General features: G+C 53.6%; 1 long non-coding RNA gene across 1 annotated transcript; it reads left to right on the top strand.

Moving 5' to 3' along the window:
- The first annotated feature begins 192 nt into the window (after window positions 1-192).
- On the top strand, window positions 193-3,731 carry LOC120764777 (uncharacterized). The gene is made up of 3 exons (XR_005704273.2): window positions 193-267; window positions 2,663-2,780; window positions 3,148-3,731. It is a non-coding gene; the product is annotated as an uncharacterized LOC120764777 (long non-coding RNA).
- Window positions 3,732-22,358: the final 18,627 nt, after the last annotated feature.

Below are 22,358 nucleotides of genomic sequence, written 5' to 3'. Positions count from 1 at the left end.
GGCGGAAGTGCGGCCACGGGGGTCACGCGGCAGCTGTCCGTTTCCCTTTTCCACCCCACTCACGCCGCTTTTTCTCGGCGATTTCTTTTCTATTTATTTTTTTTTTTTTTTTTTTTTTTTTCCCCGCGGTTTTCCCCTCAGGCCGAGGCCGCCCCGCGCTCCCCGCTGAGGCGGGCGCTGGCGCGGGGCACCATGGGAAAGGCTTTTCCCGCCTCCGGGGCCCCTCAGGCGGATGGCGGCGGCCGGGAGAGGAGGAGGCTGCGCGGGGTGAGCGCTGTCTCTTTTTCTCTTTTTCTCTTTTTTTCTCTTTTTCTCTCTTTCTCTTTTTCTCTTTTTTCCGTCTCTCTGTCTCTCTCTGTCTCTCTCTCCCCCTCTCTTTCTCTCCCTCCCCCTCCCTCTCTCTCCGCGAAGGAATGAGATTTCTGTGTGGGTCGCTCGCAGTCTCCGTTGAGACACGACTTTAAAGAGTTAAGATTTCAGCTAAGGGTTAGAAGCAATTTCTGTTGATCAAGACGCTAAGTTAGATCAGTAAACGGTAGGTTAATGTGAAAAACGCCAATCATTTGTTTTAAAATTTTAAAATAGTAAATAAGATGGTTATAAAAATAGAATTAGAGTAAAAAATTGAACAGTTTTAGAGTAGGACAATATAAGACAATAAAAGCAAAGTTACAGACGTCTGGGTGCCTCTCCCGAGCTACAAGCTCTGAAGAAGGACCCCTGCTAACAAAGGACTATCTCTTAAAAGCAATCGCCTGTTGAATATTCATATATTTTATACATGATGCATAAACTTGATTTAAACAAAGAACTGTCTCTGGTTAGTATCGCTTTTTCCTTTAATCTCTGTGGTATTCTCAAGGCTGAGAGAGGCAGGAGGAGTTGGTTTCTTCTGATAAGGAAGTAGGAAATTCTTTTTCTCTGAAAGGTTTACATCTTCCTGTGGTTGGTGTGATAAAAAACTACATTTTAACTACAAAACTACATTTACCATACTATCAAAATATTAATACCACATTAACAATTAGCACAACATAACACATATAGCAAATATCTTGCGTAGAGCCATATAATATGCACTTTTCACAGTTAATGATTATTAGATGCCCAAGCTAGAGCTAACTGTTGTATTATGAGCTTGTTTATAGAAAAAGTGCAGTAAGGGAACCGTCATAGGGACAGATTGAAACCAGTAAGAACAATGGCCAGCACCTGGACTTGATATCAATCAATCACAAAGCAGGGGACCTTGGATCGTGCCAGAGGGTCACAGAGACCTGATGAAGACTCTCCTGACTTCATCCTTTGAGACCCAATTCGAGACCACTGACCCAATTCAAGAGAAGAATTGCACACGCGTGAAGGACCGATAGCCTCATTTTAATAGAGAGCGGGGATGGGAGGTGCTGGGGTTATGCATATGTACTGTATGTAAGTATCAGTATATAGTATATACTATATATTAGTATATAGTATAAGTATACTGTATGTATGCACTGTATTACTTGGAAAATAAATAGAGAGCAAAGAGCCTGGTTCGGGGCTGCCACGCCTTTCGGAGATGACTCCCGTGCCGACCGCCGGTGAATAAACATACCACTGAATAACTTTAATTATTTAGAGGGTCTTTGTCCGTGGCTGTATCGGTTTTCCATGACTCGTCGTTGTTTCGCGGTGCTTTCGGCGGCGCCGCTCCCGCGCTCCTTCGGCCCGCGGCGGGGGCCAGGGGCTGATGCAGAAATGAAGGCGAGAGGCGGCGCGGGGCCACGGCGGGTTTAGAGTCGGGTCCCCGGCCTTGGAGATCTCACACCTGCTTGCCTGTCCGTGGGTGCGGGGAGGGTCGGAAGGGAGAGAGGGGACAGGTTGTCGGGGGGCTTACCCAAACATTGAGGTGGTTTCAGGTTCCTTGCTCCACTGCCACAGCTCCGAGCCGAGCCGAAGGAAGAGACGGAGTTCTAGGTTTATATTTTTCAATGTTCCATCTTCGTTTATTGTTTGTATCTTACCAATTTTTCGGAGTCCTACAAGTTGTTAGCAGCTTGCATGGATTCCTCACGTCCCCCCCGAGCTGGCTTTGTCCTTATCTTTTATACTAATAAACGTATTTCTTATTTACTATTTCTTACCAATGTCTATCACTATTACTAAAAAGGTCATCTTTACTTTGACCCAATCCTCACTAACTACTTTGTGCCACGTCAATGCAGCAATGGAGTGAGGGAAGAAGAAGGAGAAGGAGAAGGAGACAACGCCCCAGATTCTCCATCTTGTCCCCATTCACTTCAATGCTAGAAACTTAAAACTATTATTTTCTCATTCTGTGATAAGCTAAACTACTATTTCTCACATTCTTGTGGCATGTAAACCTTCTCTCAGTGTAGGAAGTTTTTCCCATGGACTGAAATCAAAGCCAGTGTCTCTCTGAGCTCGGGGCTTGGGTCCCAGACCCCCCTGCCCAGGTCCCTGACCCTCCAGGGCAACCAAAGGAATGCCCTGGACTCCAACAGACAGTAATAATTGTGGCGGCTCCTAAAGGCTCCCTCCTTCCCTCCCCGGGAGCAGCGGTGAGGAGCAGGGGTGGTGGTGAGGGTGACTGAGAGGGGAGGAAGGTTAAAGAGCCTCGGGATCTCACCGTGGACTGCTTCTTCTGACCTCTCTTTAGCAGCCCAGAGTTCTTCTAGGATGTGACCATGGAGTGCCCGTCGCTGCCAGTGACCTCCTGGCTCCTCAGAAGCCCCAGAGAGCCGTGCGATGTCACCGTGGAAGCCCTGAGAGTTCAGGTGAGCTCAGGGCTCTTTAAAAAGCTGTCTCCCTCTGGGATGAGAGGATGGAATCCTTGGGAGGGAGGGCCTTTGACCTGACTGCTCTTCAGCAGTGTAGAGAAACCTGGGATGTCAGCATGGAGCTGTTGTCAGTGCCGGTGCCATCCGAGCTCTTTGGCAGCCTGGAGACACGTGGGAGGTCGGCACAGAGCTGCTGTCGTTGGCTGTGACCTCGGTGTTCTTTAGGAGCACAGGGGCCGCTGGCACGTCAGGATGGAGCCCCTCAGAGTGGCTGTGACAGAGTAATTCTTTAGCAGCCTGGAGACCCCTGGGATGTCCCTCTGGAGCCCCTGTGACAGCGTGTGACCTCGTGGCTCTTTTGCAGGCTTGGACACCTTTGGAATGACGCTGTAGATCCTGTGAGTGCCTGTGACATCACGGCTGCTCAGGAGCATGGAAACTTCAGGAACCCCTGTGAGTGCCTGTGACATCACGGCTGCTTAGGAGCCTGGAACTTCAGGAACCACTGTGAGTGCCCTGTGACATCGCGGCTGCTTAGGAGCATGGAGATTTCAGGAACCCCTGTGAGTGGCCTGTGACATACACGGATGCTCAGGAGCATGGAAACTTCAGGAACCCCTGTGAGGCCTGTGCACATCACGGCTGCTCAGGAGCATGGAGACTTCAGGAACCCCTGTGAGTGCCTGTGACATCACGGCTGCTCAGGGAGCATGGAAACTTCAGGAAACCTGTGAGTGCCTGTGACATCGCGGCTGCTCAGGAGCATGGAAACTTCAGGAACCCCTGTGAGTGCCTGTGACATCACGGCTGCTCAGGAGCATGGAAACTCAGGAACCCTGTGAGTGCCTGTGACATCACGGCTTTGCTCAGGAGCATGGAAACTTCAGGACCCCTGTGAGTGCCTGTGACATCACGGCTGCTCAGGAGCATGGAAACTTCAGGAACCCCCTGTGAGTGCCTTGTGACATCACGGCTGCTCAGGAGCATGGAAACTTCAGGAACCCCTGTGAGCGCCTGTGACATCAAGGCCTGCTCAGGAGCATGGAGACTTCAGGAACCCTGTGAGTGCCTGTGACATCACGGCTTGCTCAGGAGCATGGAAATTTCAGGAACCCCTGTGCGTGCCTGTGACCATCACGGCTGCTTAGGAGCATGGAAACTTCAGGAACCCCTGTGAGTGCCTGTGACATCCCGGCTGCTCAGGAGCCTGGAACTTCAGGAACCCCTGTGAGTGCCTGTGACATCACGGCTGCTCAGGAGCATGGAAACTTCAGGAACCCCTGTGAGTGCCTGTGACATCACGGCTGCTCAGGAGCCTGGAAACTTCAGGAACCCCTGTGAGTGCCTGTGACATCACGGCTGCTCAGGAGCATGGGGACACTTGTGATGTTGCCACCGAGACCCTGTGACAGTCTGTGAGGTCAGTGTGGTTTGGCGGATGGAAGACTCCTGGGATGTCCCCCATGGAGCCCCTGGGATTGCCATGACCTCCCAGGAGCTTGGGACGCTGGGATGTCACCACAGAACCTCAGTGAGTGCCTGTGCCAAATGGGCTCCTTAACCATGCAGGGACACCTCTGTTGTCCTCATGGACGCTGGTGACCGCCCGGGACCTCACAAGCCTTTGGAAGATGAAAGCCCTGGGATATCACCATGGATGTCCCGCGCCTGTTTGTGATCTCTGCTTTTGAGCAGGCTGGAGACAACTCTGGTACCACCGGGGACTGCAGTGGGGGTGAGGTGGTTCAGGGAGGTGATGGGGTGGGGAGGAACGTGGAGCAAAGCTCCTGGGAGCTGCTCAGGCGCTGAGTGGGCAGGGGCAGCACCAGAAGCCAGGGCGGAAACACTCGTGTGCCCCAGTGACCACGTCTGGTCACAGGAGGCAGCTCTGCCCTCCGCTGCCGTGGGAGCAGGGGACCAGGCGTTCCCCGTGTCCCCAGCGTGCCAGGCGTGCTCGTGGCAGGCCAGCTCTGCCCTCTGGGCTCTCAGACGTGGTCTGGCCTGCTGCCAGCGTGGGAGGCCTTCCCTCCTCTGCCCAGGAGGCCAGGTGTGCTCACCAAAATGATCAGAGGGGTGGGATTTCAGCAGCAGGGGCTCATCCCACACTGCTGAGAGTTCTTTCCCTGCTGATTCCACCAAGCCCCTTCCCTTGGCTGTGGGTTCACTGGATCGTAGGTGGGGACAGTGGGAATCTCATTCGTCCGTTCATGTGCAGCACTAATCACATGATGAGGCATTTGGCTATTTATTGAGCATATATTTACATGTATGTTCCCTTTCCAGATGAAGTGTAGGTGCCCTGTCCAGCTTGGTCAGATTCGGTATAATTTGGTCCTGATTAAGGTTGAAAATAGGTGGCCTGTCCCAATTGCTTTCCTCAGTTCTGTCTGTAATTTATATTTCCTCCAGAGGCAGTTGTTAGAACCTCATATACCTCCAGGTATCTGGCCAAACCTTCCCACTGGGTGCAAAGATGGAATCCCTCATTAATCTCTAACCAGCGGTTACAAAACTCCAACCTCACTGAAGCAGCCTTCTCCCCACCATTTTAGAGGGTAGAGGTGTAAAATCTGGGGCCGGGACTGCCTTCACATCTGAAGGATCAGAGCGTCACTAATTAGATGATGAGGCATTTGGCTATTTTTTTAACACATCTAAGGAGTATATGTTCCTTTTCCAGGTTAAGTATAGTTGAGGCAGAGGTCCAGCATTGGGCTCTTCCCTCTTCGCTTCCTGTTCCTGAGGGAATGAATCCTCATTAGACTTCCCCTCCTCTGACTGATAATGCTCAAATCCAGGGGGCTGCCAGGTCTGAGCTGAGGTCACAAGCCCAAATCTGTGCTGCCTCGGGCAGGGGTTTCTGTTCCTTTGGTGTCTTTTCCTTCCACGGCTTCCTGTTTGTGCTGGCTTGAAAGCAAAACCAGCGAGAGACTCCAAGTCAGGAAAAGCAATTCAATAGGAGGGGAAAAAAAAGGTAAAATAAAATAATAAATTAAATTAAAATAAAATAAAATAAAATAAATGCAATAGTACAAAAGATGACTGACAGAATACAACCTGATACCCTGTGGTGGTGGTGGCAGTGCAGATGAAGTGGTCTTGTTGAAGCAGTGATCCCATAGAAAGGTCTGGTGGCTCTTGTTCTCTGGGAATCCAATGGGTGAGGCTGCCCCAAATCTGTGCTGTCCCAAATCCCAGATTGTATCCAGGTGGGAATGCTGGGCTCCTCCATCTCACAATGGGCTGATATCATTCCATGAGTCTTGCAATGGGTCCTTGATTGCCCATTAAACGGAGATAGCTTTTTTAGCAGTGCTGGATGCATGGGGACTTCTCAAAGCGTGAATGCTCAGACCAAGGTTTGTATTCCCGGAACTAATACTTAGTCATCACTTTTTCGAATACATGCATTTATGCTAATTATTTCCATGGAGTTGTCTGCGTATGCTTCCAGGTCTTCTGATGAGTCTTTTCTCCTTGAGGGTACCTCAGATACCATCAAGTCATAATGTGCTTCTCTCGCCATTCTTCATTCTGACGCCCAGTCCTTGCTCTCAAATCTAGGACAGCAGCTCGTACGTATTAATCACTGATGCGAGGAGCCAAGGAAGCACGAGGTGGAACACGACTCGTTAGTCCCAGGTGTGGGGAGTTAACAGGAGGCCCACACTGGCCTCTGGCATTTGTGCTGAGCCCTGGAGGCGCAAAATCAACAGGGCCCCTCCCTCACCCCTCTGCAGGGGCTGCACCTTGGGGCGTTCTGCTTTCCCGGGGAGCCCCGTCCTCCTCCCAGGACACCTCGGCTGGCTCGGGGATCTCTTCTGCATCCCGTGGGAGAAGTAACGGGGCTGGAAGCGGGGAAGGGGGAAATGGGAATCTTTGGGGAAATAGCACAGCGGGGCTGCTGAGGTTATTTCCTGCCGGACACTGACCGCAGGGGCTGCAGTGGGGTGTCTCAAAGGGCTCCTCTGTGACACAGCACCTGCCACCAGCAGCAGGGCCCAGTGACCACGGGGAGGCTCTGGGTGTTCCTGGGGGGCATGGGGACAGCTCACTGCTGGGCACAAAGGACCTCCGGGCCCCCTTTGCCCTCCTGTCCCCTCGGGACATCCTTGGTGGCCTCCAGCACGCCCCAGAGCCCTGTGTTCAGATACCCCCGTGTGCCCCCAGGATGTCCCCGTCAGTGCCCTGCAGAGCCCGGCCTCTGCCCCCCGACAGCGTGACACAGGTGAGGTTTGCTCAGGCCTAACAGAAATCCCTGGGTTTGGCACCACAGCTCTTCTCGGCCTCGCACCATCAGGAAAGAGGGCAAAGGAAATGGAACTCCCTCCACGGATTTGGCAGCTCCCAGCAAAGGAGATTCTCCTCTCCCTGGTTTTCACTCGCTCTGCTCTGGGACCACGGTGGTGCGCACCCTCTTAAAACCACAGCCCCTTTTCCTTCCCCACTCTGAACATCACCTCCAGCACTGCTCCGCTCGGCATGATGGTGCTGATCAGAAAGCCTGTGCTGAACCTGCGAGATCTCATCGAGAACACAAAGAACTGAACTGGAGTCCACTTCTTGCTGCGGTTTTTTCCCCAGTCCTATGGAGTCTTCATAGTGTTGTTAGGCTCTGAGAGGCACACTCATTGAACGGTCTACTCTGAGTAGATCCCACCCTTTTCTGAGCCATCTCACGGTCACTGTGACCCCAGCGTGACAGAGGTGTGCTGTGATGCCTCTTTTCTGTTCCAGGGACTCCTGGACTGAATGTGCACAGTACGTAGTAACGAGTAAATGTGCTAACCGTGGAGTTTCTTCATGTCTCCGGGCTTTCTGGGTGGTTCCCACACCATTCCTGGAGTGGTCTCCAGGCGGTTCCTAGAAAGATCCTGGGGGGCCTTCCCAGAGAGGGGGTTTTCCGATGAATCCTGATGATTCCCAGGTGGTTCCTGGGCAGTTCCGGGGTGGGTCCCGGAGGGGCTCCTGTGGTGGTGGTGGTTCTGGGTGATGTTCAATCCCCTCCTGTTTTAGGGCAGCTCCTGGAATGGGTTCCTGGGTAGGTTCCCAGGTGATTCCTGCTTGGGGTTTTCCAGGAAGGTTCCCGGGCAGTTTTAGTGGCGTTCCTGGTCAGAGTCCTGGGTGCTTCCCAGAAGGTTTTAGGGAGGATCCTGGGTTCCCACAGAAGTTCCATGCATTCCCGTGTAGTTCCTGGGCTGGTTCCTGGCTGGTTCCCAGGCAGCTTCCCGGGCTGTTCCCGTGGCAGTTCCCAGGCCGTTCCTGTGACCGTTCCCGGCTGCCATTTCCAGTCTGGGTTGGACAGCTCACCCCCTCCAGCCGCAGTGACACCACTGCCCCTCTCACCCTCCCGGTGTGTCCACACCAGGTCCGGAGCTGGGAGCGGCTCTGCCTCGGCAGCACTCAGGGGGCTCCTGGCGAATTCCGTAAAATCGATAGAATCGCGGACAAAGACTCTCTTAACTATAGTTGGAAAGTGGTACGTTTTATTGCGACGTCGGGACGTTGTCACCGAGACGCACAAAGCAGCCACACGCAGACGAGAGGTTTTGCAGAGCAGAGGTTTCTCTGTCCAGCTCAAAAAGCTGAAACCAGGCGGAGAGAGAGCCTCTTTGTTTTATTTCTTATTTATACATTTGTGGGTCCAGCAGAAGATTGGCTTTTAGAGTTTTCACTCTCAAGCCAACTGGCCAGACCAGCCGTGGTACAATTGTTTTCAGGTTAGAAATATGCAAACAAAGGACAGCGAATGAAAAACAAAGGATTTGTTTATGTACATCTGGGGGAAAAGTTAGAAAACTGCTCTTAATGTCGTGCAGTAGTAACTAAAAATCTGACTCCATTTATGAAAATTCAAAAAGGCTATAAAAAACTCAGAAACCAGAGAAGACCAGAAGGACGTCACCACTCCTAGGGTCGTGCCCGCGAATTACAAGGCTCTTTGCCCTCTTATTATTTCCCAAAGTCTTGCATACGCAAAATGCTTATGCGTACACATAATCCCTCTCCCGCTTTGTATTAAAGTGAGGTTAAAAGTCCTTCACGCGTTTGCAGTTCTTCTCTTGAGTTGGGTCAGCGGTTTTGAAGGATGAAGTCAGGAGAGTCTTCATGACAATGACCTTTTTACCTTCTTGCTGCTGGCGGGCCTTCTTGACCTTTTGGCCCCAACAAATCCCCTCCTGTTTCGTGATCAGTCAGCATCGAGTCCAGGTGCAGGCTGTGGTTCTATTGGTTTCCATTTTTCACCGTGATGGTCCATCTGTATAATTTCCTTCTATAAACACAGCTAAACCAAGCACATAATAGCCAGCAATACATCATCTAGCCCTAGCTTAAGCATCTGATAATCATTAACTTTTGTTTTTCTAACTGGCATCCTAATCAATATAAATTGTTTCTAAGCCTTGGCTAAAATCTTAACTCTTTTAAAATCAGTGCAGAAACACAAATCTCAGTTTCTTTTCCAAGATTCGGGTGGTTTTAGAGTCTTTTTGCCTTCTGCAAAGCTCTGAGCCAGACGCAAGGAAGAGACGGAGTCTTCAGGTTCTGATTTTCAAGGCTGCGCGTTTCGTTTATTGTTTCTTATCTTACAAATTTCTCAGTGCCCAGCTAAGATCTGTGCAGCTGCTCGGGCATTTGGCGACTCCTCGACTCCTCCTCGCACTGGGCTGTGGCTTTATCTTTTATACTAATTGTTACCTGTTCTTTATTTATCATTACTTGCCAATACCTATCACTTATACTAAACAGGTCATCTCTACTCTGACCCAATCTCCTTAAACTACTTTGTGCCACCGTCACTGCAGAAAATGGAGTGAGGGAAGAAGAAAGAAGCAGCAGGAGACAACTCCCAAAATCCTCCATCTTGCTCCCATCCACTTCCATACTAAAAACCCAAACCTACTGTTTTCTCACCCTGTGATGAGCTAAACTACAATCTTTCACACTCTTGTGTCCTGTAATTCATCTCTCAGTGCAGGAAGCCTTTCCCATGGACTGGGATCAAAGCCAATGTCCCTCTGGGCTCTGGGCCGGGGTCCCAGACCCCCCTGTGCAGGTCTCTGACCCTCCAGGGCAGCCAAAGGAATGCCCTGGACTCCAACACTGGAGTGTCACAATGGACGTGGTTTCCATGGGGCCTGGCAGTGTCACAATGCCCCCTTCCTTCCACAAGGCCCCACAGTGTCACGGCGGCCCCTTGGCTCCCTGAGTGGGTGGTTTGGAGCTCCTGTACCCTCGGCAGCTGGAGGGACGCCGTGCCAGATCCACCAGGCCTCAGCTCCTTCTGCTCCTCAGCAGGACGAGCAGCTCCGCCCAGAGCACAGAACTGCAGGGGCCCAACACCCAGGGCACCTGTGCACCCTCTTCTCCAGGGACACACAACCCCACTGTTGGGGTCCAGGGCTCGTGGAAAATCCCTGGAGCTGCCCTGGGGGGTCCGAGAGCCTGGCTGGGACCCCAGGAAAGGATTGCCTTTGACCTTCGTCCATGGGAAAAACTTCCAGCACTTAGAGAATGAATTAAAAGCAGCAACGATTTGAAATAAATGGTGGTTTAGTTTGTCACAGGGTGATAATTTGTAGTTTTGTGGTTTTAGTATGGAGATAGATGAGAGCAGGATGGAGGATTTTGGGAGGTGTCTCATCATCTTCTTCTTCTTCTTCTTTTTCTTCTTCTTCTTCTTCTTCTTCTCCTTCTCCTTCTCCTTCTCCTTCTCCTCTCCTTCTCCTTCTCCTTCTCCTTCTCCTTCTCCTTCTCCTTCTCCTTCTCCTTCTCCTTCTCCTTCTCCTTCTCCTTCTCCTTCTCCTTCTCCTCCTCCTTCTCCTTCTTCTTTCTTCTTCTTTCTTCTTCTTCATCTTCTTCTCCTTCTCCTTCTCCTTCTCCTTCTCCTTCTCCTTCTCCTTCTTCTCCTTCTCCTTCTTCTTCTTCTTCTTCTTTCTTCTTCTTCTTTCTTCTTTCTTCTTCTTTCTTCTCCATTTTCTGCTGTGACGGTGGCACAGAGACTTTGGTAGAACGGGTTTGATGCAGAAATTGCGTGCTTTAAAATAGGCGGGAATTATTGGCACAAAACTGTAAATAAAGTATGTGTTAAGAGTTAATTGGAGTAGAAACCTCTAAAAGACCTTGCAGTTCTCTGGCTGGTGTTCTTGCCAGCTCTGTTTTGCAGCACCAGGTGTTGGCGACGTGCGGACCTTGAGATAAGAAACTGGATAAACATCTCCAAAGACCAAAAAGCTGCCAAGTTCCGTTCATCTTTAACCCCGGTACAGGACTTTGTGTGAGAGGAAACTGACGGCTCTCACACCGCACCTTCAGCTTGCAGGCCCCGAGTGCTTCCCTCTGCCAGCAGCATCCGCTGCTGCCGTGTTCTGCCTGGGGACACGCTGCTGCTGCTGCTGCTGCTGCTGCTGCACCCTGAGGCCAAGGCTGCCTCTGGTGTCTCCTGATGAGGCTTTTCCCTGCCCTCTCCTGAGTCCCAGCAGGAAATCTCGGACCAGAAGCAGCTCGGTAACACCTCAAATTCCCATTTCTGGTCTCAGGGACGGCTCCGGCCTCAAGCGGTGAAATCGCACAACAGCTGGCGAGAGCCTCGTCGTGCCAGTGAAAAATCGAATCGAATCTTTTGCTGAGAAAGCTCTTTATTGCAGCATGAGGGCTGGCAGTTGCTGAGGAGCTCCAGGACAGCTCCTGGCTGGTCCCTGCACAGCTCTCCACGTCGTCCTGCTGGTGCTGTTGGTCTCGGGCCAGCTGCAGGTGCAGCGGGCACCCCTGAAAGAGGCACAAAGCCCAGCTCAGACAAGCCCACGCTTCAGGGGCGCTGCAGCCCCTCGGTACCGGCTGTCGGGGCAGACACAGCCCCCAGCCCCAGCCCTGGCAAACACTGTGTCCTTGTGGAGGGGAAGGAAGAGGCTCCCAGGCTGCCCCTGAGCAGAGCTCCGGGCACTGACCCCTTTTCCATCGGCTGTGCCCCAGCAGGAGGGCTGCTGCTCACCCAAGGCACTGAAGAACTCTTCTACTTGAGCCCCTTGGAAGCCCCAGGCACAGAGAGCAAACTCTCGCTCTCCTGGCGCCTGCCACGTCCCTTCGGGCTCCTCCGCTGCCGCTCCACCTGCACACAGGGCGGGAGAAAGGCTCACGGGGAGCAAAAGGGGCGTCAAGGCAAGGGGATGTCTCTTCAGAGACCCTGGCTTGCACCAGAGAACAGCGGGGGCACAAAGCACTGGCTGCGGGTTTGGAAGAGAGTCAGGCGTGGGTCTGGGGACACTGGGGCGAGGAGGGGGCACCGGAGTGAGGGTGCATTCGTGGAGGCCACAGGGAGCCTCAGGAGAGAGAAAATACAAGTTACAGCCTGTTGCTATATTCCTTTTAGCCTTCTGATTGTTTGCATTTTTGTAGTGGAGTTTCTCACGCGTGGTAAAATAAACAAAGCGATTGTTTTTCGCATTCCTCCTTGGAGGAGGGACAATTGATGGACTTCTGGTTTGACCAGTGGGGTCAGAGAGGTGGTAACCTCATTCTCCAATCCCTGGTCATTGTCCAAAAACCTATATAAATCGAGGTGGACAATAAACTTCCCTTCTTTTTGCCCTGGCTACAGACTGCGCGGGTATAATTCTGCTTGGGGAAATGTGTCGCGTTCCAGAGGAGCCTGAGGCTTTGCAGAGGCACCGAAAGCTCCTTTTACCTGCCCCAGATTCCTGCTGGGCTCAGCACCGAGCTCCCTCCGCTCTGTCTTCTCTTCTGATGACGCAAACAGACTCAGCGCACGTTCCAGGCCTTTCCTGGAGCGCCGTGACGGCCGCTCCCCTTCTGCTCCAGCAGCCTGCTGGGTGTTCAGAGAGGAGACGATTCCGTCCTTTTAAAGCATCAGGAAACCGTCCCTCAGAGCTCTCCATCCCTGGGAGCACCCTCCAGGCACCAGCAGTGCAGCTGCTGTCCAGCCCTCGGTGCAAAACCCCGCTCAGCTCGGTCCATCCGGCCACAGCCCTGACTGCTGTGCCCGAGCAGGCCGGGGACTGACAGGGGTTGGTGTTCCCGCCTCTCCGTGGGAAACAGCGCTGGAATCCTTCAGGGACCTTGGAGTGGACCGAAGATCAGTCCCAGCGCCTACCTGCAGACAAGGCCGGTCCGTGCTCCTGCCGGGAGCTGCTCTCTGCAGGGTGGATAATTTTTTCCTTAGGGTCCCTTTGGATATTTCACTCTTGGCAAGGGCAGCACTCAGGACTTGAGCCTTCTTTCTCCATTCAAGTTCTGCATTTTCTCTCTGCTTTAAAGCAGCGGTCACGTGCTCCAGCTCTTCCCTCATGGCTTCCCTCTCAGCTTCCCTTCTCATTCGGTTTATTTCCTTCCTTCGCAAGGAAATCACATGCATTGAATTCTTCTCTTCCAGCATTTCTATCTGCTCCTGGTACAACTGGATTTCCCTCTTCTTCTTTGACAGGTCATCACTCATGAGAGTGAGAAGCTCCTGCAAAGCTTTGGCCTCTGCTGCCTCCTTCTGGAGCGTCTCCATTTCCTTCTCCTGTGCTTCCAGGTTTTCTTTTCTAATTTGAAAGATGCACTGTATAGTCTGGAGCTCTTCTTCAAGGGAACGATTCCTGTCTATGGCCACATTTGCCCGGGTTTCAGAGGCTGTGACTGATTCTTGCAGAAGCTGGATCTGACACTCCAGTTTTTCTTTATTCGCCTGCAGACTGTCGCGTTCATGCTGCAAAACGGGGAGAAAAAGAGCCCGTGATTGCATCTCCGTTTGCTTCCCGCACCAGATCCGAACTCCCGCGGCCGTGGCCGGCATGGGCTGCCCCTCTCTCCCAGCCTCTCGGGATGCTGCAGGTCTTTCCTGGGCCCCCCTTGCTGCCGCACCTTTCCCAGCTCCCTCAGCCTGTCCCAGGTTCCTTTCTGCCCTTCCCCAAGCTCTTGGAGCCCTGCTCGAGTGTTCCTCTGGGGAGGAGCAGAGCTCCAAGTGTGGGCACTGAGAGCGACAGCTCCAAGGGCAGGAAGCTCCAGCGGGGAGGAAAATCAGCAGCCTCGGGCCCAGCTGGGTCTGACACGGCTGTGACATCTTTTCCTCCTTATTCGCAGGAATGCAATTTAGGAAGTTAAACTGGAGAAAGGTGCTCCGTAGAGATAGCAAGAGATAGCAACCCCAAAACAGCAAAGAAATGTCCCTCCATGGCATCTGCCGCTCTCACCAGCACATCCTCTCTTTCCCTCTCCGTGTTCTCCAGTCTCCTCTGTAGAGACGCCACCTCCTGATGAAGAGTCATCGCCTCTTCCTTTCTTGCCGTGGCCTCTTCCTTCAGGACAGTTTCTAGAGAGTTCTTGTGGAGTTCTGCCCTCCACATCACTGCACCAGGGAAGGGGGAGAAGGGGCAGAGCAGAGCAAAGGCAAACTGATGTGCATCCTGCATCTCTGCCTGGCTGTGTTTGCCGGGCCCTAAGCGCACAGGGGCTCCCACAGCTGACAGAAATGAGGGAAACTTCTGGGCAAAATAAAAAAAATAACAAAAAGGGCAAGGTTCGGAGGAATAGGAGATTGTGTTTGCTCATGCAGAGTCGGCAGTCAAAGAGAGAGAGAGAGGAGCTGGGGGGAGCCAGTCCAGCCCTGCTGCAGAGAGGCCAAGAGCCCGGAGGCTCTGGGATGGCCTGGAGTTTGGAGGAATCGAGCCAAGGCATCCAGCCACAGCTCCTTGGCAGAGCCACGGCACCTGAAAGGCGCCGCCTCTGCAGGTGATCACTCGTAGCACAGCCAGATCCGCTGCCAGCCACGGGATCTGTCTCCATAAAAAAGCTTTCGCTGACGCTGCTATGGATAAGCCTCCTGCTGGTTGTTTTCCTCCTCTCCCATCTCTGGGCACTGCGGTTTTGCTCTGGGTGGCATCAGAGATCCCCGCTGGCGGGACAGGATGGGGCAGGGCTGGCACAGGAGAAGCTGTGTCACTCTGGTTTTTCTGAGTTTTTTTTAAACCCTTCTGATTGTTCATAAGATGGAGTCAGTTTCTTTAGCTTCTGCACAACATTAGGTGCAGTTTTCACTTTTCTCACACATGGTAACACAAACCTTTTGTTTTTCATTCCCTGTCATTTGTTTACCTATTTCTAACCTGAAAACAATTGTAACTGACAGTTGTTCTGGCCGCTGGGCTGAGAGGTGATAACCCCAGAAGCCAATCCACAACCAGACCCACAAATGTATAAAAAGTAAGAAGTAAACAGGCAGAGGAGCTCTCGGCCTCGGGCTCTCTCTGAGGAGCAACTCCGCCCTGCAAATCTCCGGTCTCCGTGTGATTGCTCTGCGTGCCGCGGTCACAAAGCTGTACCTTCCTGGTTTTCAGCCAGCTGTTTGTGCAGCTCCCGATTGCGGGCACTCAAACAGTCCCTCTGAGCCTGCGCCGTGCTCAGCTGCAGCTTCAAGGCCTGAATCTTCTTCCTCGCGTCCTTCTGGGAGAGGGTGAGAGGAGCAGAATCACCTCACAGGGCCACCGCTGGCAGGAGACAAAGGGCTGCAAACAGCAAGGCAGAAATAGCCCAGGTGGGAGAGGGCAGCTGGACAGAACTGGTGGGTGTGACCGTGATCCTCCTTCCTGCCCCGGCGTGAGCCAAGCCCCCTGCAAGGACTGCAGCCACCCAGCCTGGCGCTGGTGCCCTGCCTGCCCGGAGCGGGACAGGGTTTCTGGGAGCACTGGGCACGCATTACCAGATCTTGCTGGGAGCGCTCCAGCTGCTGCCACAGGCCGTGCAGGGCTGCCACCGCTCTGTCCACCGCGGGCTCTGTGGGGACATCCGCGGCCTGAGAAGCAGCTGGGCTCGCGACGTGACCCTTTTCTGAAAAGAGAAGACGTTCTGGTTCAAGATTTCACCCCAGGGTCTCCAGCACACCAGGCCTCTTCCTCGGCAGGCGGCGGCGGTGCCTTTGTCACTGTCCCAGAGCTCCCCGTGCAGCAGGACCCGTGTCACGGCCCGACGTTCATTTGGTGGCCTCCGATGCCGGCAGTGCCCCGAGGACGAGCGCAGGGGCCCCGTGGCTCGACAGGCCGGGGCCCTGTTCCCTTCTGGTGCTGATGGCTTGTCCCCATTCCAACACGGACCGTGGCTCTGCAGGGATGTCACGCTGCCAGGGCTCGCCCAGGGCTGGAGTCAGCCCGAAGGGAGAGGCTGAGCCTGTCACAGCGGGCTGACCACGAGCCAGCGGTCACTCCACCTGCTCCCCCGCGCCCTGCACACGCGCCAGCCCAGCCCGGACACTCGCCTGAGCTGCCAGGGACCCAGCCGCTGCTGTCCCCGATCATGCCCTGGACGACCAAGAGCAGTTTGTCCAGCTGGCTCTGAGCCGTGCAGCGGCCACCGCCGGCCTGGTGACGCTGTGCGGCCGAGGCCTCTGCTCTGTCCTCTGAGCTACGGAGCCTCAAACGCAGCTCAGAGACCTCGGCCTGCAGCAGCTGCACCGAGTCCCTCAAGCGCCGCTCGCCTGCTCGGGACTCCTGCAGCTCCTGCAGCAGCTGCTGCTCTCGAGTTGCCTGGGCAGCATCCTTCTCCTGCGCTGCTTCCTGCAGGGAGCGGATCTGGAAGGGGGATGCACACAGCCTCAGGGGCAGGGCTGCTCCTGGGGCAGCAGAGCAAGAGCCGGAGGGCGAGGAACGGAGGAGAAACGACTTCAAGCAGAAAACCACGCTGCACACAGAAGGGGCAGAGCCAAGGATTCCGATGGAGACAAAGTCCCAAGAAGGAAAGGGAGGCAATGGGAATCCTCGGTGGGGCGGCTGTAAACACCGGATGAACTGGCTGTGCTGGAAGAGCCCTCCCCAGCCGGCCACGACCACGCCAGCGTCCCCACACTGCTCAGTGCCCAGCCCAGCGCCAACTGCGCCCGGGACAACGCTGGTCAGAGGGATGGAGGAGCTCCAAAGGAGTCTGCCCCTGCTTCTCCTCTGAGAGCTGCTGCTGGGACCCAAGAGAGAACAGGGGAAAACCTCACCAGGAGGCACCAGAGGCAGCCTTGGCCTCAGGGTGCAGCAGCAGCCCCGGGCAGAACACGGCAGCAGCGGATGCTGCTGGGAGAGGGGAGCAGCCGGGACGCCCAAGCCGCAGCTGAAGGTGGTGCTGAGTGTCCCTGGAGAAGAGGACACCAGCGCACAGCTTACCTGGCTGTGGAGATCCTGCAGTTCTGCGATGCGGTCTGAGAGGAGCTGCTCACCCCGGTGAAGAGCAGAATGGAGCTGACATCCCTCTTTCCTGCAGGCCAGGTTGTTTTCTTCCAGGCTTCTGAGGCTCAGTTCCTTCTCTTCCGGGGTTGGACTTGGCCTGCACAACAAGGCAGCAGAGGGCCATGAGAGACATTCGTGTGCCTTGGGCTCCCCAGAGGGGAATCTGGCTTGGATCAGAAATCACGGGTTTGAGATTTTCCTGCCAAGCAAAGGAATCAGGACGCCACGCTGATCCAGCTCCCAAAGGGTTCAAGTTACCAGGCCCAAGGGGGAGCTGATGGATGTGCCCAGCCCCTGACGCTGCAGCTTGGGCAGGGTTAAGGCACCCACCCAACAACAGAACACCCCTTGGAGGAAAAGAGCTGCTCCAAAAGCCTCAGGAAAAGTGAAGGCTCCAAAGAAATCCAGAGATTGAAACACACGTGCATGGACAGTTCAGAACTCTGCCAGTCGGGAAACGCCGGCAGATGCAAAGGTCAGAAGGAGGGAATCCATTCATCCCAACGCAGGCTCCCACTGGCTTTCATCTACCTGGATTCTCCCCTCTCCAGGGCCTCACTCCCATCTTGCTGAGCTTTGTGGACGATCAGGCTCTGGGACTCTCTGCAGGCTGCCAGCCGAGATGTCAACTCTCCCACCTCAAGTCAGACAGAACAGAGCAGTCAGAGGCTACAGCCTGTCGCTGTCAGCCGGAGCAGACACGGTGAGGAGAGGCAAAGCACAACTCCCCGTTTGTCCCTGTCCTGAAAGGACCAGATTCACAATGGATGCACACAACTTGCTTTGGACTCCCATCAGGTCACCAAGGGTCTTGGAGTCCAGGGCATTCCTTTGGCTGCCCTGGAGGGTCAGGGACCTGGGCAGGGGGGTCTGGGACCCCAGCCCAGAGCTCAGAGAGACACTGGCTTTGATCTCAGTCCATGGGAAAAACTTCCTACACTGAGAGAGGGTTTACAGGCCACAAGAGTGTGAAAAAAGGTAGTTTAGCTTATCACAGGGTGAAAAAATAGTAATTTTAGATTCTTGGCATTGAAGTGAATGGGGGCAAGATGGAGAATTTGGGGTGTTGTCTCCTTCTTCTTCCTTCTCCTTCCCTCACTCCATTTCTGCAGTGACGTTGGCACAAAGTAGCTAGTGAGGATTGGGTCAGAGTAGAGATGACCTTTTTAGTAATAGTGATAGACATTGGTAAGAAATAGTAAATAAGAAATACGTAGCAATTAGTATAAAAGATAAGGACAGCCCAGCTCGGGGGGGAGATGTGAGAAGTCCATGCAGCTGGGAACATCTTGTTGGACTCTAAGAGAATTGTAAGATAAGAAACAATAAACGAATTATGCAACCTTGAAAAATCTAAACCTGAAGACTCTGTCTCTTCCTTTGGCTTGGCTCAGAGCTGTGCCAGGGCGGGGCAAAGGACCCTGAAACCACCTGAAAAACGGGGAAAGCCCCCGACACAAGGGCACCTGGAAAAGCACCTCCAAAGCCAGGCCGGCAGGAAGAGGCCAGCAGAAATCCCTGCTGACGGCTGCTGCTCGAGAGCCCGGAGGACTAACCCAGCTGTCCAGGGCAGCAGCTGAGGTTCAGCAGATCCCTCAGCGTCCTCCAGAGCAGCTGCCGTGCTCACGGCATGAGGCAGCCGCAGGGATCACGGCCTGAGCTGCCGCTCTGCCGCGGGAAGGCAAGAGGGGCACCGAGCACCCGCTGGATGGCTGCGGTGCCGCTGCTGTTTGACTCACCTGCTTTTGCAGAGCCGCCCTCTGATCCAGGAGGAGGTTCATGATTTCCTCTCTGATGCCCACCCGCGCGAAGCTGTTCGAGTGCTGCCTAGCAGAAAGCTCTTCTCTCAGGGCCTGCAGGAACAGGCAGGGGAAGGAGCGCTGTCCTGGGTTATGTGACCAAAAAAAATGTGGATTCTATTTCATCTGTTGAAAGCTGTTTTTTGGGAGCTATTTTATCCTTCTAAATCCAGGGGGGAGGGGGGCGGATGCCTTCTGATAATGGCCCAGCCATTAAAACCAGGCGTGGCAGTGTTTCTTATCTCTTTCACCACCCCTCCATCTTCCAGGGGGACATCTTCTGATAAGTGGACCATTAGGGCCCACCAATGACGTGACACATTCCATCATCCCATTGGGAGATGCTCCACCCAGTGGGGGAGGAGCCAGCTGTTCCTAGCTAGATAAAAACTGGGACTGAAGGACTCAAGGCATCCGGTTTGTTTCCACTGGATTCCCAGAGGAAGACCGGACCCATCTTGTCACCACTGGACTTTCTACAGGGCCATCTCTACTCCACAGAACCACATCTGCTACTCCAGGAGGACTTCTTTGGACTGCTTCCAACACCCTGACCAACAGGGTGCCAGGTTGTATACCTGACTCTGTCAGGGTTTTTCCAGGATATTTGGTTGCTTCCTTGCTTGGGTTTTTTTTCCTTTTTTTCTTTTTTTGGGGTGTTTTTTTGGGGGGGGTGGGTTTTTGGGGGTTTTTTTGGTGTGGGGTTTTTTTGGTTTGGTTGGGTTTGCTTTTGGGTTTTTTGTTTGTTTGTTTTTGTTTTGTTTTGTTTGTACTACAACAATTGTATTTCCATTTTTTAATACTCCTAGTAAAGAATACTCCTATTCCCCACATCTCTGCCTGAAATGCCCCTAATTGCAAAATTACACTAATTTGGAGGGAAGGGGGTTTACATTCTCCATTCCGAGGGAGGCTCCGGCTTTCCTTGGCAGACAGCTGCCTTTCAAAACCAGGACAAGCACAAATGACCGATAAGGAGCAGGGGAGATGGCTCCAGAGAGCTGGGAAAAGCAGCAAGCAGAGAGACAGCTTGTCCTAGGGTGACTTTACGATGCGTGTATCCCCAATCCTCTGTTTTGTTTTTGCTGTATATTGAGTTCTGTGCCTTTAGGATCGGTTCTAAGAGCAAGGAGAAGCGCAGAGTTTGTTTTGAGAAAACGGCCTGATTCCTACACATTCTTCTCCAGGTGTTCAGCAGAGGCTTGGAGACACTGCAGGTCAGAGATCTTTCTGCTTTTAGTTAGTTTCAGCTAGCTAGGGCAGAGAAGTTCCCTGGACTGTTTTTTTTTTCCTTTTTCTTGGAACTGTTTAAACCTGCTCTGGACTGAAAAAACCCAGGGGAGCACTGGGGGCTGCACCTGCGGCCCACCGGGGCCTGGACCTCGGCATTTTCCAGCAGCGCTGGAGGGACTGGGACTGATGAGAGACTGAGAGAGAGCCGAGCTCCACTCACGGCAAGGACTTTCTAAATTTGCCATCTCACTTCAGAACGAGAGGTTTTATTGGTCCATATTATTCATTCTTTATACTGGTATGCACTTTGTTTGTTAAGTAAAATAGTTTTTCCCACTTTTCTCCAAAAAAATTTTTTTACTGGACCAATTGGAAGGAGGGGCCACTTGGGTTTGCTTCCCGGAGGGATCCCATTCGGGGGTTTTCTCCCAAATTTGTCCCTAAACCAGGACACAGCTCCCCTGAAGGCAGAAGCTGTGCTGAGGGCGTGGACATCAGGGACACCAGAGCAGCAGGAGACAGAGCTGGGGAGACCGGCGAGGCAGCGCAGGACCACGAGAGCCAGGGCGAGAAAGAAAGGGCCTCGAGTGCCCGAGTGAATGGAAAGGTGTCGAGCTGAGCGCGGCCTCAGCAGCTGAGCCTGCGGCCAGTGGGGAGGACAAGCGGAGGTTCTCACTCCAGCTGCCCTTCGTCTCCCTGCCAGAGCTTCCCAAACCAGCCCAAAGGAGTGCTGTGCACGGGTGGATCTCGGTGCTGAGAGGATGTTCCCAGAGTCCGCACACTGGGAGCTGTCGGTGCGGATACAGGAACCGCCCGGGCAACGGGCGCCCCTGTGGTCTGAGGGCGCCTGAAAGCCCACGTCCAGCTGTTAGTCGGGAATTCTCTTCCTATCCCAAAGTACCCCTGCGACGTCTCTTCCGATCCCAACAAGAACGGAGAACCGGTCCCAAAATTCAGCTGAATTACAAAATCCGCTTCTGCATGGAGCGTGGTTTGTGCTTAGCGCATTTATTGCTGGCGTCACAGCGAAATTCAATAACACCCTCTGAGGTCAGGTGTTACCCTGGTTTTTCTGAGTTTTTTAAAGCCTTTTGAATTTTCATAAAATGGAGTCAGATCTTTTAGTTACTGTACAATATTATGAGCAGTTTCTACCGTTTTCCCACACATGTAACATAAACAAATCCTTTGTTTTTCGTTCTCTGTCCTTTGTTTGCATATTTCTAACCTGAAAACAATTGTAACTGACAGTTGGTCTAGCCACTGAGGCTGAGGGGTGTTTAACCCCAGAAGCCAATCTTCAGCCAGACCCACAAATGGATAAGAAGTAAGAAATAAACAAGGAGGCTCTCTCCCCGCCCTGACCCAGCCTTGAGCTGGCACGGAGGAACCTCTGCTCGGCCCTGCGAAATTTCTCGTCTACGTGTGATTGCTTTGCGTGTCTCGGTGACAGTCGGGCTCCTGCCACCGTTCTACAGAGTCCCTGTCACAGACCTCGTGGAGCTGAGGGAGGAGAGAAGTCTCCTTTGGGGGAAAACAGGGCACGGAGACACGACCCCTCCTTCCCAGCAGACGGGAGACCCACGGCAGGGCAGCTTCCCCCTTCCAGCTTCCTGCACTTGCCCTCCCTAAATCCCACTGCAAAACGGTTCCGGCCGGCTCAGCACAGTTATACTCGCCTCAGGGGCCCTTGGGGAGGGCGGCTGGTGAGAAAGGGTTTGGGCAGTGAACCGCTGGCTCATTGCGAGCCCCTGAGCTTGCTGCAGGAGCACGGGTGAGAGCACACTCGGACTGCACGGCCGGCCCTGAGGGAGTCCCCCTTGCAAGCCAGGAGCCCCCCGCTCCCTCCCGGGCTTGTCCCCAGAGCCGGCACCAAAGCCGCCACCGGCTCTGGGACGGCCAGCTGCCAATCCCTTGGTGTTCCCAAAGGAGAACCTCTCCCCGTGGGACAGCCCGGGCCCCCACGGCCCCCACGGGGCTTGGCACAGGGAGAGCGGCGGCTTTCTCACCTGCTGGGCCTCCATCTGCCCCTTGGCGCGAGCAGCGTGGGCCGTGGCAAACGCCGATTTCCAGGGGGTGTGGGCAGCGGCAAGGATAAAAGTCAATATCCAAGAGTCGTTGGCCTTTGCTGGGTCAATGTCAAATTGCCATCGGCCTTTGCTGCATCCAGACCCCGATGTCCAAGGATCGTTGGCTTTGCTGGATCCAAACCCCGATGTCAAAAGTTCGTTGGCTTTTGCTGCATCCAGACCCCGATGTCCAAGGATTGTTGGCTTTTGCTGGATCCAAACCCCGATGTCCAAGGGTTGTTGGCCTTTGCTGGATCCAAACCCCCGATG

The sequence above is a fragment of the Hirundo rustica genome, chromosome 37 (assembly GCF_015227805.2).
Source record: "Hirundo rustica isolate bHirRus1 chromosome 37, bHirRus1.pri.v3, whole genome shotgun sequence".
Classification (NCBI taxonomy): domain Eukaryota; kingdom Metazoa; phylum Chordata; class Aves; order Passeriformes; family Hirundinidae; genus Hirundo; species Hirundo rustica.
This window is presented reverse-complemented; position numbering and strand designations above follow the sequence as displayed.